Here is a 16,387-nt window from a genome sequence, read left to right as displayed (position 1 = left end):
GATATGTTCCTTCTATTCCCAGTCTCTGTAGGACTTTTATCATGAAGGGATGTTGGATTTTGTCAAATGCTTTCTTTGCATCTAATGAGATGATCATGTGATTTTTGTCCTTCAACCCATTTATGTAATGTATTACATTTATAGATTTGCATATGTTGAACCATCCCTGCATCTCTGGGATAAAGCCTACTTGGTCAGGGTGAATGATCTTTTTGATATATTCTTGTATTCTGTTTGCCAATATTTTGTTGAGAATTTTTGCATCTATGTTCATGAGGGAGATTGGTCTGTAATTTTCTTTTTTTGTTCTATCTTTGCCTGGTTTTGGTATCAGGGTGATGCTGGCCTCATAGAAGGAGTTTGGTAGAATTCCTTCTTTTTCTATTTCCTGGAAAAGCTTAAGAAGCAATGGTGTTAGCTCTTCCTTAAAAGTCTGGTAAAATTCAGCAGTGAATCCATCTGGGCCTGGGCTTTTTTTAGTTGGGAGATTATTGATAACTGTTCGGATCTCCATGTTTGTTATAGGTCTATTTCAGTGATTAATCTCATTTTGATTTAATTTAGGTAGGTCATATAGATCAAGGAAATCATCAGTTTCATTCAGATTTTCATATTTTGTGGAGTATATGCTTTTATAGTATGTCCCTATGATTTTTTGAATTTCTCTGGAATCTGTTGTGATGTTACCTTGTTCATCTCTGATTTTATTAATTTGTGTCTCTTCTCTCTTTCTTTTGGTCAGATTTGCTAAGGGTTTATCAATCTTGTTTATCCTTTTAAAGAACCAACTCTTTGTTTCATTAATTCTTTGGATTGTTCTTTTTGTTTCTATTTCATTAATTTCTGCTCTAATCTTTATTATTTCTTCCTTTTCCAGAATGTAGGACTTTTAATTTGTCCTAAAGTCACTGAGGCCAGAAGTTATGATAAAATATTCTTTTCCAACCCCAATGTACACACAAAAAAATCCCTATTTTAGGGAAAATAATCATTTTGTCCATGGTATTAAAAAAATTCAAAACTTACAGATAAGAGTCAGCACTATCACTTATTTCTTTGAAAACTTTTTTATGAATATCCAATCAAAACAAACAGGGAATCTCTCTTGAAATGTTATCTATGTGGATTCCAAGTAGACCACAGGACTGTATTCTATCTTGGAATGTTCTCAGAAGGCTCTGTCGTTGAACAGGTTACAAAATATTAACCCCGGAGTCCTTTCTTTCCAATGGAAGAGGGAAAGATGGCACAGAAAGAACTATTCAGATTTTGTTTTCTTTCCTTGTGGCTTAAAGTCTCCTCCACATTGTTTGCCTCCTTTGAAGCCTCCTCTGCCTCCAAAGTCTCCTCTGCCTCCACCATGGCTCTCAAAGCCACCTTATCCCTTAGGCTTGGCCCAGTCCAAGGGAACTTTGTTTACATCAATTCACCATCTTCCATGGCCTCCTTGGCAGCTTTGGCATCTTCCTCACTGTTGAAGTCTGCAAAACCAAACCGTTTGGAGGGCACAGTTTCCTGATCCATGACTATTGTTGCATGAGCAGAGCCCTCAAATGATTATTTAAGGTTTCTTCAGTGGTCTTCTCAGACAGACTTTTCACAAACTGTGTCTTGGAAGGCTGACTTCTTGCATTAGGTGATCCTCTAGGTCCTTGTAACTCCAGCCTGATTGCTCTACCTTCAACTTTCAGTTTATTACAGGAGTTTAAAGCTTCTTCAGCATCTTAAATGAAGCAATTTCTCTAAGTGCATCCTTTTATATTTGCCATTAGAGTTCTGGGGCACTTTGATAAATGTTGCCTTCTCAAATACTTCCTGAGGAGTTTCTACTGTTGCACTGTAGGAGAGGTTACTTAAAACTAATGTTTTTGATTCACCACTCCAGGTGCTATTTTCTCAGCTCTCTCTTGCCTTTGACCTTTCTCTACAGTGTAGTGAAGGGAAGCGGATCACCCATTGCTGCGGACTGACTCTCGGGGAGATCAGGACCGAGGGAGAACAAGGGCGAAGGCTCAGGGAGAACTTGGGATTCGGCGAGGAAATGACAGACAGACACACTCAAGTTGAATATGCTGCTGCAATTTACTGAAGGTTTCATGAAGATTTTATACAGATTGAACAGAGAAACTTAGCAAGCCAACAAGTGATCTCAGAAATCATTAATCTAAACAATCTTGAGTATTGTTCTATTGTAAGCATACATGTAATGTTGATCAGGCAGGAACTGTACCCATTTTTTAAGAAGGGCGCCTTGTATCATTGACCACAACATTATACAAACAGAAACTAGGTGTAAGGTGAATAACAGGTTACTTATTTCTTATACCCCAAGGACTGTATAAACACCAAGGCTTACGTTTCCTTGTTAAGCGTTCCCATAAATGGAAGAGAATGCCATAGCCTCCTTTTTACTTCATAATTCACCCATCTATTACTGAATTCATCATATCCTCCCTCATAGGGGAGTGGAACTAAGTAGATTCCAGCTCTAGGAGTCCACCATCTGCCCTTGATCAAGTACTGAACATATCCCCCAGGAAGTTTCCTGGTGGGAATGCCTAAGTTTTGTAACTCCTTTTCTGCAGAACTGTCATGTTTCTTATGAACACTACCGATCAATATTTCTACTTTCATATTCTCAGGCTCAGTATCGTTCTCAAACATCATAAGCTGTTTTTACTTTACACCATCTAAAAACTGTTCTAGAGTTAATTTTTTATTCCTAGTAGAGTTATACATTCTCTCCATTGCCCTAATCATAGGAGGGGCACATTCAATACTTAGATTGTTTCTTGTACTCTGATTGCGTGCATGATTACTAATAAGTGTTGAATTAGCTGTTCTTAGACAAACAGCTAGAAGAAAGCAGGAAAGAAACAGCATTGGCGCCAGCAATTAGGTCGTCGTGACTTCATGGGCAGCAGGAACCTTTACAGTAACTGACTGCCAAGGGGTCACCGGGGGCATCCCTCCGAGGAGTGCTGGCCCTCTGTCCTCAGCTCTCTTCCAGTGCAGAAGCATCTCTGCTTGCTACACAGGCAAGGTCGCCGTGGACGTAGCAGTTCCCCCTTTTTTGTTTTTAAAATGAAGCTCAAAGACTTCCTGTTTCACGGCAGCCACAGTGCTGAAAAGGCATTTAAGAAGAATAGGAAACAGAAAGACCACTAAAAGTATTAATAAAAGCAGCACGCCAATCAAAACAAAGTATTCAATCCAATCTAGAGGATTAAGAGAGCGAACTCGCTGTTCTAAATCCCTAGCTAAGGTTTCTAAACCTCCCATTTGTAGATGAGACTGACTAATGGCAGAAATATCTTTTTGTAATGTATCTATATCATGAGTAACATCATTATCCTTCCATACTCCTTGCAAATGAGCCTTTACCTTATCCTATGTTTCTGATGAGTTATATGGAAGAGGTGTAACACAAATTGACTGAAAACTAGCATGACACCTAGTAGATAATGTAGTTTTTAAATTAGCTAGGTCTTGTCCTAGAGCCAGAACTACTTCCTCGAGAATATTTATTTTTGTTTTCAATTTAGTATCTATGGCAGCCTGTTCCATCAGGGCAGAAGTAATGTTTTTATTTAAAGCATTAACATAATGAGCTGTATGAATTTTTTCTACTAATGTTGTAGTAGCAATAGTGAAAGTGGTGAGTATTGAAATTAAAGCTGTAATACCAAGAATCAAAGCAGTGACAAATCTCTTTGGCCACAACAACGTATTAAAAGTTTTTAGCACTTGAAGAGCAGAATTATCATACCATGGGTCAGCACCTAATTTTATTGGCAACATTACATAAAGAGGTCGTTTAACAATGAGCACTACCTCAATTTTTTTTTTTGTGTCACCTGAGGAAATACAATTGGTAAGCTTACAAGAATAACAATGAACATGATAAGATTTTTCTACTTTACTAATATTGACAAGGTTTTGTTGAGCAATTAATAAGGCATTAGGATAAGCAGCACAAGCTTTAAGCCCAAAAGGTATAGGTTTTGTAGTGTTAGGCTGTCTTTCAAGAAGCATATTTGCAGCGGCAACCAACCTGAATAAATCTGAATGAGTTCTAGATATATTTCCTTCTGTGGCTACCCAGGTTGGTTTCACATAGCCTCGAGAAAACCATCTTTTTATTTTTTCCCTAGCATATCTCCTAATTTAAACCCATTAAATTTATCCTTATTATTTTTAATATAGTTCTTATATTTGCCTTCCCCTGAGGAAGCAGAATAATCCCATATTTTAACATCAGAGCTTTTTGGATTATAATATGTAGCAGCATTTGGGAAGCCGCAAGTTAACCAAGCAGGATATTTTGTGAGAGAAGAGTCCCAATATTGATCCCTGTCTCTATATTTTAATATACAGGATGGTAAAGGCAATTCTGTAACTTGTTGATGTGTCTCATTATAATTAGGAAAACCTAAAGTCTGTATTTGTAGAACCCACATCCATCTCTTACCATGATCTGTTCTATCTGGAGCGTCCATTAGGAACGTCCGATAGCTGGTGCGCAAACAGCCTACTGGTATCCCTCCCCCTTGGAGCACAAGGCAGATTGGTAAAGAATCTGCTTTGCCCTCAAAGTTAATAAAAGAGGAGGTACTCAGTCTGACTTCCGAGTCCTGAGCTCCGCCTATGAGCATAGAATCATTGGTTAAGATTTTAATAGGCTCCTGATCCAACCAACCCACAGGCTGTAACAAAGGGGGGTTGGGAACATATGCCCAATAGGGAATTCCCTGAACTTCAGCCGGCGCGGAGAGCAGAGACAAAAATGCCACAAAATACATGCAAGCAGTCAGGGGTTTTCTCTGGCTGATTATTAATTCTTTTGCTTCTCGAGTGAGAGTTCTTATCTTTGTCCATGTCAAATCATGTCCCCGTGTCGTTTTCAGTTTCAGTTTTTCCATCTGTCAGAGCAGTTGTTTGTTGTTCCTCTTTAGCTGTCTCCTGCGCCTGCGTAAAGTGTGGCCGGACGAGCCTGTCAGGGATCCAGATGGGAGAATCTGCATCCTGTGGGAAAACACAAGCATACCCTCGTCCCGAGGTTATTAAGACATCCGGTCCTTTCCAGGAACCGGTCAGCAAGTCTTTCCAAAGCACTTTTGGTAATGGAGCCGAAGGCTCTTGAGACCAATGCAACATTGCCGGAGTTTTCTTTTGCTCATTTGTATTTAGATGATTTATAACAAACAGACTGTGGGAAAGAATATGATGAGGAGAAAAATATTTATTAGCAGCTTGCAGCCTTTCGATTTGTAATTTTAAAATTTGGTGAGCTCTCTCAATTATAGCTTGTCCTTGAGGGTTATAAGGAATTCCTGTAGTATGAACAATTTTCCACTGCAAGCAAAAATCATTAAAAGCTTTTAATGTGTATGCCGGACCATTGTCTGTTTTTATTTGTGAAGGAATTCCCATTACCTGAAAACATTGAGTTAAATGTTGTATTACATCCTTTACTGCTTCTCCTGTCCTTGCAGTAGCAAAAATAAAATGAGAGAAAGTATCTATAGTCACATGTACATAGCCCATTTTTCCGAAGGATTGTAAGTGTGTGACATCCATTTGCCATAAAACATTGGGCTTTAATCCCCTGGGATTAACTCCAAATTTTGGCGGGTGGTGGACAGGGGGACAATGTCCACATTGTTTAACTATTTGCCTAGCTTGTTCCCTAGTGATATTAAACATTCTCTTTAAAGTTAAGGCATTCTGATGATGAATTCTATGACTTTCTTGTGCTTCTACCACTGTACAGATAGCTGACCTAGTCAGCATATCTGCCATAGCATTCCCATAAGCTAGAGGTCCTGGCAAATTTGAATGGCCCCTAATGTGGCCAATATAGAACTTTTCTTTTCTTAAACGAATTAAGTTCTGTAAATCTTTTAACAAAGGTAAAATTGTAGAGTTCCCTGCTAAAAGGGCAGTCTCTACTGCTGGAAACAAATTTACTACGTACTTTGAATCTGAGTACAAATTAAAAGGTTGAGAGAAATTTTTAAATGTTAAAATTACTGCTCTAATTTCTGCCTGTTGAGCAGATGTTTGGCCTGTTTCCTCTATCAAAGGCTCACTTTCAGGTACATAAACCACAGCTCTTCCTGTAGAAGACCCATCTGTAAAAACAACCAAAGCCTGTTCAAGTGGCTCTAAAGAGCAAAAGCGAGGGAAGATAAATTCTACAGATTTTGTAAATTCTATAATAGGATGTTTTGGATAATGATACATAATTTGTCCTGTATAACCCTGTAGAGCCAAAATCCAATCTTCATTATTCTGTATTAACTGTTCTACCTGACTCTTATTATATGGGGTAATGAGAATTTGTGGCTCTTTTCCAAATAACTCTCTGGATCTTTGCCTGCCTTTAACAATTAACAAAGAACACACAAATGGGTAGTCTGCAAGCATTTTTGTTTGTGCATGTGGTAAATGCAACCATTCTAATACCCCATGCTGCCACAAGCAAGCAGTGGGTGTATAAGGAGTAGCAAAAATGAGCAAATGCCAAACTAAATTATAAGATATTTGCTTCACCTTGGCAGCAGTAAGAGCGTCTTCCACTAATTCCAATGCTTTTAATGCTTCTGGAGTTAGAGACCTTGATGACTTTGGATCAGGATCCCCATGTAAAGTGTTAAAAAGAGGGCTTAAAGCTCCGGTGGTTATTTTCAAATGTGGACGAATCCAATTAATGTCTCCCAATAATTTTTGAAAATCATTTAAAGTTTTTAACTTATCCCTTCTGATGGTAACTTTCTGTGTTTGAATATAATCATTATGAATCCATTGTCCTAAATAACTTAATGGCTTATCCCTTTGTATTTTTTCAGGTGCTATAATTAAACCATGAGCAGTTAACTGTGCTATGGTATCTTTAAGTAAGTTTTCTAATGTCTCCCTATTAGGGTGTGCTAACAAAATATCATCCATATAATGTATTATATAAGCTGTAGAATATTTTTTCCTAACTAATTTTAATGCCTGATCCACAAATTTTTGGCATAAGGTGGGGCTATTCTTCATACCTTGAGGCAATGTTTTCCATTGATATCTCTTATAGGGCCTCTGAAAATTAGGTGATGGCACACTAAATGCAAAACATGGGCTGTCTGTAGGATTTAGCTGTATAGTAAAGAAGCAATCTTGTAAATCTATGATAATTATTTGCCAGCCCTCTGGAACTGCTACCGGAGAAGGGAGGCCTGGCTGTAATGCCCCCATATCTTCCATAACGGCATTAACAGCTCTCAGGTCTTGTAATAGTCTCCATTTGCCAGATTTCTTTTTTATAACAAAAACTGGAGTATTCCATGGGCTATTAGATTCTATAATATGCCCTCTTTCTAATTGTTCTTGAATTAATTGCTCTAGAGCCTGTAACTTTTCCTGAGTAAGGGGCCACTGACTAACCCACACAGGCTCAGTCGTTAACCATTTAATCTTATCTGTAAATAAATTTTCTGCAGTGGCCCCTATATAAAATGCTGTTTGCTCAAATGTTCAGCTGTAACCAGTCTTAGATCCATGTTTTCTAACATGTCTCTTCCCCAAAGAGAAAAAGGCAGGGAGGGTAAAACATAAGGTTGTATATAACCCGATTTTCCTTCATCCTCCCACATTAACAGGGCTGTACTCTGCATGACTCCAGAGGCTGAGCCCAGGCCCAACAATGACGATCCTGTTTTATGCACAGGCCAACTTGAAGGCCAGTCAGAGGCTGAAATGCATGTCCTATCAGCCCCGGTATCTAAAAGTCCTTTAAATTTTCTTCCATTTATTTTAATAACCTTAAAGGGCCTTTCATTTAGTTCCTGTACCCAGGCCACCACATCTGTGGAGCCAAACTGACCCATATCCCTTTCCTTCTTCAGGACAGGGTTAGGTAAGTTAACATAAGGTAGCAGCAATAACTGTGCTATTCTTTGTCCTTTATGTATTTGAATTGTCTCTGATAATGGTCTGACCATGATCTTTATATCATTCTGAGAATCAGCATCTATAACACCTGGTAGGACTTCAAAGTTCTTTTGATAATTAGAACTCCTTCCAATAATCAGTCCAACTGTTTGAGGCAATAATTGTCCTGAAACAGCTGTAGGGACTAATGTTATTCCATCCCATTTAGAGAGAATCATGTCTTTACTACTTGCAAGGTCTAGCCCTGTACTCCCTGGAGTAGCTCTAGGAATTTGATGAATAGTAAACTCTGAAGCAAGAGGATCTAATTTTAATTCCTTCTGCTCTTGAGGGGGAGCTCCCTTTTGTTCTGGGCTAGGAGCTTGCCCTCCTCCTAGTTTTTTGACTCATTTTCCTCTTTTTCTTCCCCATTCAGGGAGGTCCCATCCTTATGGAACTTAGACTTACATTCATTTTTCCAATGCTTTCCTTTCTTGCACCTGGGACATAATCCAGGAGCAGGTCCCTTGTTATTAGGGCCTGAACTTTGTTGTCTGCAGTCCTTCTGCAGATGTCCTGTCCTGTTACATTTAAAACATACAGGACCAGGTCCTTGTGGGGAGGCTTTTCCTCCCCCATAAGTCTTTTTTACATAGGCGCTGAATCTCTGTCCCTTCATGGCTGCAGCGTAGGCCATTCCCTGTACCACCGCTGGTGAGGCATCCAAACAGGCTTTAATGTAATCCTGTATTTGTCCTGTCTTTCTTATGGGTCTGATTAAATCCTGGCATAGCGCATTAGCATTTTCCCAAGCCAATTGTTTAAGGAGAAGATTAGTTAAGAAAAGCATAAATTCTTCTAAAACTTTTGTGGACACATTAAACCCATTTTTTGCCAACATGTGCTGTACCATGACCCCCAACATCTTTTCATTTCTACTCATTGAATGCCCCATGATTTCCTTATGATTACTCACTCTTAACCGGTGATCCTTTACCGGCGGGATGGCCGTTCCCTGGTGAGAGCCGATCCTAAATTCTGAGGAAAGAAAGAATGAAAGCTTACCTGTCCTTCAGGTCCCTGTTCGGGGCGCCACCTGCCGCGGACTGACTCTCGGGGAGATCAGGACCGAGGGAGAACAAGGGCGAAGGCTCAGGGAGAACTCGGGATTCGGCGAGGAAATGACAGACAGACACACTCAAGTTGAATATGCTGCTGCAATTTACTGAAGGTTTCATGAAGATTTTATACAGATTGAACAGAGAAACTTAGCAAGCCAACAAGTGATCTCAGAAATCATTAATCTAAACAATCTTGAGTATTGTTCTATTGTAAGCATACATGTAATGTTGATCAGGCAGGAACTGTACCCATTTTTTAAGAAGGGCGCCTTGTATCATTGACCACAACATTATACAAACAGAAACTAGGTGTAAGGTGAATAACAGGTTACTTATTTCTTATACCCCAAGGACTGTATAAACACCAAGGCTTACGTTTCCTTGTTAAGCGTTCCCATAAATGGAAGAGAATGCCATAGCCTCCTTTTTACTTCATAATTCACCCATCTATTACTGAATTCATCATATCCTCCCTCATAGGGGAGTGGAACTAAGTAGATTCCAGCTCTAGGAGTCCACCATCTGCCCTTGATCAAGTACTGAACATATCCCCCAGGAAGTTTCCTGGTGGGAATGCCTAAGTTTTGTAACTCCTTTTCTGCAGAACTGTCATGTTTCTTATGAACACTACCGATCAATATTTCTACTTTCATATTCTCAGGCTCAGTATCGTTCTCAAACATCATAAGCTGTTTTTACTTTACACCATCTAAAAACTGTTCTAGAGTTAATTTTTTATTCCTAGTAGAGTTATACATTCTCTCCATTGCCCTAATCATAGGAGGGGCACATTCAATACTTAGATTGTTTCTTGTACTCTGATTGCGTGCATGATTACTAATAAGTGTTGAATTAGCTGTTCTTAGACAAACAGCTAGAAGAAAGCAGGAAAGAAACAGCATTGGCGCCAGCAATTAGGTCGTCGTGACTTCATGGGCAGCAGGAACCTTTACAGTAACTGACTGCCAAGGGGTCACCGGGGGCATCCCTCCGAGGAGTGCTGGCCCTCTGTCCTCAGCTCTCTTCCAGTGCAGAAGCATCTCTGCTTGCTACACAGGCGAGGTCGCCGTGGACGTAGCAACCCATCAATATCTGTCCCCTGTATTTCTTCCAAGATTTTCTCTGCATTTGCTTCTGTTTAAATTCAATATAAGCAATCCCTTTACTCTTCCATCCTGACTAATATGATTTGAAGGCATCATCAAACATCTCTTTTAGTTAATCCTGAGTGATGTTGAAAGAAAGGTTTTTGGACAAAAGTGTTTTTACAGCTTGAACTTTCTTACTGTCTCTTCTTTTTGGTATCTATAGTTTAATTTCATTGCCAATGACCTTTAAACCTGTAAATTCCAAGGCTTTTTCTATGTCTTCAGCAGATTAAAGATCTACATAACCAAAGTTCCTATTTGTACCAGCTCTGCCAGCCACAACAGCAAGATCATTTTTAGCAAAATGTTTACTGATGACAACTTTTAATTCAGCAACAGATTTGTGAAGATTCAGTTTCAATAAAGAGGCCGAGGGCTGGAGAGATGGCTTAGCAGTTAAGCGCTTGCCTGTGAAGCCTAAGGACCCCGGTTTGAGGCTCGGTTCCCCAGGTCCCATATTAGCCAGATGCACAAGGGGGCGTTTGCGTCTGGAGTTCGTTTGCAGAGGCTGGAAGCCCTGGCGCGCCCATTCTCTCTCTCTCCCTCTATCTGTCTTTCTCTCTATGTCTGTCGCTCTCAAATAAATAAATAAAAAATGAACAAAAAAAAGATTAAAAAAATAAATAAATAAAGAGGTCAAAATATGTGGTTGGTTTGGATCCTTCTACTTTCTGATTACCTTCCACTTTCTGTTTCTTGGCTTCAGGAGCTGGTTTGTGTTTGTGCATTTTCTTCTTTCTTTTTCGAGATGCTTCTTTAACAGGCTTTTCCTCCTCATCTTTTGCCTTCTAATCTTCTTCTTCCTCTTCCTTGTCATCTTCATTATCTTCATGCTCCTCCTCACCCACATTTTTGTTTGCTTTCACAGGAATAACTTTTTGCAGGAGCTTTCTTTCCTTTAGCTGGTGTAATCTCCATAGCTTCTTTTCAGGATCATCTTCCTCTTCTTCCTCCTCATCTTCTTCATCCTTTGAGGCAGGGGCAGCAGCTGCTGCTTTCACCCCTGCTGGCTCAGATTTATTCCCTTAATCATGTTCCTCCTCCTCCTCTTCTTCCTCACTATCTTCTTCATCATGATCCTCATCATCACTGTCTTCCTTCTTGGCGTGCTTGCCATTCTTTGCTCCCTCAGCTGGTGTGACAGGGGCTGCTACCAATGCTTTCACTTGTGAGGCTCCCTTCTTGTCAGGCGATGGGGCTGCTTTGGCTGGTGTAACTGCCTTCTTTGCTGGTGTAGCAGCTGCCTTTGTGCCTGGGGTGACAGCTGCTTTCCTGGAAGGTGTGGAAACTGCAACCTTTTTTGCTTGGGGAGCCACCACCTTCTTTGTTGGAAATGTGGCCTTTTTGGCTTTTTTTTTTTCTCTGAGGAATGACAACATGTTCTCCACTGCTGTCATCTTCTGGCATTTCTTCAACCTCACTATCTTCTACTTCCTCTGAGGGAGGATGGATTTTCTTGGGACCAACTTGATTTTTATGGTCTTTGATGGCTTCACCATGAGGACTAATTATGACGACTCAGTGTGCGGCAAATGAGAAGCGATCAGCCCAGAGGGATGCAGGTAGCTTCGATGGCCGCCATGGACACTGAAGACACAGGGGAGTATGTGACTGATGGCCAGCTAGAGCTAGCATCTGAGGTGGAGCTGTCAGCCTTATTGTTATTTTATTTAATTGTATATATTTTCAGGGACAAGGTCTTGCTATGTAGTTGGCATGCCTGGGATTGTGTTTCTACAGTTTCAGACTCCTAAGTGATTAGATTATAGATGTTCACAATCATGACCAGATTTACTTTCAGAGTCTATCACAAGAAGACATTGTTGCCTCCTCACGAAAAAATAAAAATAATTGTGTGTGTTTGTGTGTGTGTGTGTGTGTGTGTGTGTGTGTGTGTGTACCAACACTTAGCTTGTTAAGTCTTTGGGAAATTATTTTAATGCAAAGACTTTGTTTTCTTTATTTTTATTTTATGTACTTATTTGAGAAAGAGAGATAAAGAGACAGAGAGAGGAAAAGAGAGAGAATGGGCACACCAGGGCATCTAGCCATTGTAAATGAACTCCAGAGGCATGTGCCACCTTGTGCATCGGGTTTACATGGGTCCTGGGAAATTCAAACTTGGGTCTTTTGGCTTTACAGGCAAGCACTTTAATTGCTAAGCCATGTCTCCAGCCCCTAAAGCATTATTTTTGTTTTGTTTTGTTTTTGTTTTTTTGAGGTAGGGTAACACTGTAGCCTAGGCTTACCTGGAATTCACTATGTAGTTTCAATGTGGCCTCAAACTGCAATCCTCCTACTTCTACCTCCTGAGTGCTGGGATCAAAGACATGTGCCACCACACCTGGCTGCTTTTTTTTTAATTGTAAAAGATTGTAACTTTAATTCTCTCCTTTCAGAGTATATGTTCCTGTTTTTAAGACTGTTAATATATAAATATGTAAACATATGTATGTATGTATGTGTGTGTGTATATATATATATATATATATGTATATATATATATATATATAATTATATATGTATATATATATAATTAGGGGCTCAAGAGAGGTCTCAGCAGTTAAGGTGCTTGCTAATAAAGCCTGATGACCTGGGCTCATTTCCCCAGTACCCATATAAAGCCAGAAGCACACATTGGCCTATGTGTCTGGAATTCTTTTGCAATGGCAAGAGAACCTGGCATGCCCATACCCTTCCCGTCCATACCCATCTCTCTCTGCTTGCAAATAAATAAAGTATTTAAATATACACATATTGCATCATCTGGTGGAATATAATGAATATATTTGCTCTACTTAAACAAAAACCTCACTAACCTTTTACTCACCTTCATCTGATGAAACTGTAGCCCAACTATAATGGAATAAGAAGAATCTGCTAATATCTTATGTTTATGTGAAAATGGCTGTTTAATTCTCACTTTTTTTCAGAGTAGAGTGTTCCTAGAAGTTTTTTTTTTTTTTTTTTCAAAACAGAGTCTTACTCTAGCCTAGCCTGACCTGAAACTTGCTCTGTAGCTCAGGCTGGTCTTGAACACACGTTGATTTTCCTACCTCAGTCCTCCTGAGTGCTAGGACTAAAGGTGTGCACCACCATGCCAGGCAAATATTTTTTTTTCTTCATTGTGATTGAATCTCCTCCACATGTCTGAGAGAAAAGTTGACTGATGTTATTAAGTAACTTATATTAATAAGAAGCAGGGTGTTCCCACTAAGCTCTGAATATTCCAGGAGTAAGGTGCTGTATGTGAACTTCTTTATGAATTGCTAATTTTCAAACAGCAGGTGGTATGAAGTCACTTAGCCCCTTTACTGCAATGCTAAAACAGCTATTTTGGAATAATCTGAGAAGTAGGAAGAAAATATTCTTCAGGAACCTTGAGTATAGAACTATTTGAAATTCTTCCTTCAAATCAAAAGGGGAAAGAGACTGAGAAAGAGAGAGACACTTGATTCCTTGAATACCTTGAATCTTCAACCTTGATTTGGAAGATCCCTTCTCTCCTCTGCCATGCTGAACATGTCCTGTCTATGGCATGCTGGTAAGCCATTTCATTTGTAAATTGACAGAATTTCACACAGTGCTATAATTTGCTAGACTAGTTATTCTCAAACTTTGACAAGTAGGAAGGTCAGTGTTTTGAACTTAAATTATATTCCATTCCTACTAATAAGACAAAATGAAAACCTTGCATAACAACCTGGCAAGTGAGGAGTGCAGCACACAGCACTCTATCCCAGCAAGAAGTTAAAAACTGAGCAAAACATCATGTTTTTTTATGATCTGTCAAAGCAGTGAGATAACAAGAAAACAGCAGTCCATTAGCTAAGACCAGCAGGCTATTAAAGCACCGCTGGCCTAAGCAAAGGCCACCAGCAGAAGCCTCCTTAAAAATGAACCCATGCCAGGACAGAAAACCGCAGCATATCTGACACATTATTGAAGGATGAGTGTGAAGTAGTGTGAGCTGACAACTCCAGAGAGGCCCAGCCACACTGCGCATATGCAAGGCCAGGGTGCATTGTAAGTCTTCATACAGGAGCTCTAAGAGGGCCTCACCATGACCATTGGAGAAACTTTCCTCTTGCTTGTGGTGACAGGTGAGAGGGTGGATGTACTGTCCAAGATTCTATTCTCAAAGTCCTATGGCTACAAAGCCTGACCTCCCCAGAGGAAGCATGATGCCCCACTCAGCACTGCGGCCATCCTGTCCCACTGGGGACGTTCACCATCTTGGGCACCCCGAACACTGTCACTCAGCTTTAAGCTACAAAACACTGTCACTCCCCAAAAACCTTCCCAAGACAGTCTAAATGCTTTCTTTTTTGCCAGAACTCATTTTCCCTAGTCTATCTTGTACAAACACCACTAACATGTACAAGACCTGTTAAGAGACAGAAAACAGAAGAAACTGAATAAGCATCAGAAAAAAAAAAATCAGACATGGTATGAATGCTGAAATTATAAGATTACGAATTGCAAAACAGTATTGAAAAGTTTTAATGGAAAATGCAGACAACATGCAAGTTCATGCATGGAAATTTTAAGGAAAATACTAAAGAACAAAAAACAATTGATCAAATACTGAATGCCCTTGCTTGGAGTGTTAACAGGCTGCACACAGCCAACAAAGAATCTCTCAGCTTGAGGGTAATACACAAAATTCCAATCTGAAAATCAAAGAGAAAGACTGAAGAAAGCGTATTACCTGAAGGCTCTGTGCAACTATATAATGTGTGAATTACAGGTAATAGGAATCCCATAAGTAGAGGAAAAAGAGAAAGTAAAAGAAAGAAAAAGAACATTTGAGGTAATGATGACTTAACAAATCCCCTCAATTAATGTCACTAAACTATAGTTCCAGGGATATGAATAATGGCAAACTGAAAGTACTGAAACAATTAAAAAATATATTCTTAAACCAAAACCTGGACACATCATATTTGAACTTCAAAAAATTACAGATAGAAAGAAATCTCAAAAGAATACAAGAGATGGGGCAATGGGTGCCTTTCCTACAGAAGAACACAGGTGACTGTATTATGAATTTTCTTCAGAAGTCATGCAACCAAGAAAAGAATGGAATGATATTTCAAGTGTTGGGATACAAAAATTAACACAGAATTTTATACCCTAAAATTATTCAAGTCAGGTATGGTGGTGCATGCCTTTAATGCCAGCATTTTGGAAGTAGAGTTAGGAGACAGTCATGAGTTCAAGGCCACCCTGAGACTATATCATGAATTTCAGGTTAGCTCAGCCTAAAGCAAGACCCTACATCAAGAAAAAAAAAATATTCAAAAGCAAATGTGAAATAAAGCTTTCCTTGGACAAATTATATTTTTTTCTTGTAGATGGACCCTGCCAGAATTGTTGTCAAAGGGAGGAAAATAAATATAGGTGAGAAACTCTGACCTATTTTAACAAATGAGTTACTCAGACAATAAATGAAGGGTACAATAAAATGATTTTCATATTCGCAACTGATATGACAGGTAACAGTTTGTTCAAGATAATGTATTTGCTAATGTAATATTGTACATATGTGAAACATAAATGACAGCAGTGACGCAAAGCATGGGAGGGATTAGGGATATTTTGTTACTATAGAGTAAAGAAGTGTTAGTGGAAAGTAGATTTGGAATAATCTTAACTGTACAGTGTGAACTCCACATAAACCCCCGAAGTAAAAATCCAACAAGACTTAATGATGGGGCCGACATGGTGGCGCAATGCCTTTCATCCCAGTGCTCAAACGGCTGAGCTAGGAGGATTACTGTGAGCTGCAGGCCAGCCCGAGACTGAATGCAGAGTAAATTCCAAGTCACCCTGGGCTAGAGTGATACCCTACCACAAGAAGAAAAGAGTAAATAGGAAAGTCACCTTAAGAGTCTTTTATAGGGCTTGATAGATGGTCTAGCAATTAAAGTTGTTTTCTTGCAAAACCCAGTGGTCTGGATTTGATTCCCTAGTACCCACATAAAGCCATACGTACAAGAGGTTTGTAATGGCAGGAGGACCCTAGTGTGCCCATACTCACTCACTTTCTGTCTTTCTGTTTCTGTCTCTCAATTAAATTAAAAAAATATTTTTAAAACTTTATTTTATGATTATATATATATATATATATCCTGTTATACATATTGTATGATACATATTAAATACATGTTACTTGTTTTTCCCTAATGTGTTTGGGTT

At 39.3% G+C, this 16,387-nt stretch overlaps 1 pseudogene; it reads right to left on the bottom strand.

Annotated features, from left to right (window-relative positions):
- Window positions 1–1,258: 1,258 nt before the first annotated feature.
- On the bottom strand, window positions 1,259–15,912 carry LOC123457459 (annotated as a pseudogene).
- Window positions 15,913–16,387: the final 475 nt, after the last annotated feature.

Source organism: Jaculus jaculus, unplaced genomic scaffold (genome assembly GCF_020740685.1).
Source record: "Jaculus jaculus isolate mJacJac1 unplaced genomic scaffold, mJacJac1.mat.Y.cur mat_scaffold_56_1_539194_arrow_ctg1, whole genome shotgun sequence".
NCBI classification, from domain to species: domain Eukaryota; kingdom Metazoa; phylum Chordata; class Mammalia; order Rodentia; family Dipodidae; genus Jaculus; species Jaculus jaculus.
The sequence above is the reverse complement of the archived record's forward strand: the minus strand, read 5'-3'. Positions and strand labels throughout refer to the sequence as shown.